We start from the raw sequence: 2767 nt of genomic DNA, 5'->3' as shown, positions 1-2767 counted from the left end.
GTTAAAACTATATTCTAAATTTGCACCTAAAACTGTCAGTAGTTATTAAATGTCATTCATTATCTTAAATTATAAAGTAAATAGAACTATGTCTTTTAAGTTTAAAAAAATTGTATCTTTTGGGTATTCCATGATTTGCCAATGTTCACAAAATAACCCTAAATTTTTTCACAAACAACCATGAATCTTCATAATTTTCACAAAGACCATTGAAATTTTATATATTTATAAAAAAATACTAAAACTTCATAATTATTTACAGATAAACCCCTATATAGTTCAAAACTTAAATCTTAAGAAGATTAAAAGAAGTATATGATCTAAATTAAAAGAAAATTACAAATAAGTCCTCAAATGTTGTTATAATTATATTCAAAACGAAACTCTTCTATTAATTAAATAATAAATTATGTAAAGTATTAGGACATAAAACAAATATGTTCACGTGCAACGCACGTGCACTATACTAGTATCATATAATGTAGCATGGATTTGTCTATATTGGCAAACTGAAATAGAAAACCCCAAGTATGGATGATTATTAGATAAATAACATCGCATAACTTTTAAAATATTTAAAAACACTCCTTAAGTTTAGAAATTATCAAAAAACGCCCCTTTAATTTAAAGGAGTAGATTGGCAAAAGAATTGTGGTTATATGCAAAAAGAAATCCTTAAGTTTAGAAATTATCAAAAAGCGCCCCTTTAATTTAAAGGAGTAGATTGGCAAAAGAATTGGGGTTATATGCAAAAAGAAAAAGTAACAAAGTTCAGATCCCAAAAATCCCCCCTCCTCCAAAAATACCCATAGTGGGAGGAGGGGGGATTTTTGGAGGATGGATGCGCTGGTAAACACGGTGGGTGAGCAAATGGGCCCTTGAGAAATTAAATGTTGTTATTGTTGAATTTTTGTTTTATTTAGAGAGGTAACAGCCTAACAATTGGGTCATAATTTGGTTTATGATTGAGTCACGATCAAGCCAACCCATGAGCAGTGAACCATGATAATTTGTGCAGTGAATCTAAGGATAAGTGATTAAAATAAGGGGTGCCAAGTGCAAACCGATTCATAAGTGGATGTCAGATTTTGGCGTGTACCCATAGTTTGTCTCACTTTGACAGGTAAGAGGTCTACGCCATTTTAGACCATCTCCAACCCATTGCATCAAAATGGTACAAATTTTACATTAAAATAGTGCAAAAGTCACATCAAACAGTAATACATCTCCAACCTATTACACCATTTTTTGCACCAAAAAAGAATATTCTCAGTATATTCTCACTTTATTCCCTTTTATCTATTTTTATATTAATTGAGAGGTAAAAACAAAAATTTAAAAAATTTTAAAAAAAGTGAACAGTAATGGGGCGGATGAACAGTATGACGCCATATTTGGTGCAGCACTGTTCATTTGCACCAAAATAGAGTAGAAAATAGGGCTGGATTGGAGAAGGAACAGTGTAACAAAAAGCACTGTTTGCACCAAAATGGAGCTGGGTTGGAGATGCCCTTAGTGGCATGAAAAGTTTCTCTATCAACTAGATATCTAAAAACTAATTGTATATAAAAAAGTAATGGCTTTTTATGGATATATTGTTTGGATATCAGGCACAATATCAATATTTCAAAGTAACTTCTTGGGCATGGTTAGGCATGTCCATTCGGGCCGGTCTGGCTAGGAAATCCGGGTCCTGATCGGGCAAAACGGGTGGCCCGTACCCGAACCTGGGTTGCTCGCATCGGGCCTGGGTCCAAGTCAGGCTCAGGTCTGAGTCTGAGCCAAACTGGGTCGGGCAATGGGCCAACCTAGATATTTTTGTTTTTGTTTTTTATTTTTTTGGTAAAAAATTGCTAAAAATTAGATTAATACTATTATATTTATATAAGTATGTATTAGTATATACTTACATATTATTATATGGTTATATATTGTATGTAAATATGTTGTACATACTTATAACTTGAGAGAGAAAAAGAGAATCACATAAGTATATATTACTTATTTATAAATACGTATTATATAGTTATATATGTATTTGTTACATACTTACATTATCTTATTTAAGTACAGTTATACACTTTACTTATATGATATGCTAGATGCAATATACTTATATATAATTGTACTATATAACTGTAATTCTATAATATACATATAAAGTATACTTTACTACATTATATACATTTATATACTTACATCTTAATATCTATATCATGCAAGAGTATAATATAATATATATATATATAATATATATATATATATATATATATATATTATATATATATTATATATATATATATATATATATATATATATATATATATATATATATATATATATATATATATATATATATATATATATATATATAATATATATATCTTAATATCTAAATTGAAAACGGAAACACTTTGGCGCGGTAGCTATTGCAGATGTTCCATTAACTTTCTAGAGGCACGTTTTATTTTTTCTCTAGGAGATAACATAATCTCAATGGTTATGGAATCCTTTTTAGTTTGTTTCCTTCAATATTTCAACCATATTAAACAATTAGTGAACTAAAAGATGTATTTAAGTAGAAATTGTTTGCGCATTTTTAAAAGAGTGGTGTTAGGGGCATACCACCCACCACAACCCCAACCACACTCCCCCCTCTCAATGCTACAGTAAACCGGGTCCCACATGGGATTTTGAAAATATTAAAATCCCATGTGGGGCCCGGTTTACTGTAGCATTGAGAGGGGGGGGGGTGGTTGGGGTTGGG

The sequence above is a fragment of the Asparagus officinalis genome, chromosome 9 (genome assembly GCF_001876935.1).
Source record: "Asparagus officinalis chromosome 9, Aspof.V1, whole genome shotgun sequence".
Classification (NCBI taxonomy): Eukaryota; Viridiplantae; Streptophyta; class Magnoliopsida; order Asparagales; family Asparagaceae; genus Asparagus; species Asparagus officinalis.
This window is presented reverse-complemented; position numbering follows the sequence as displayed.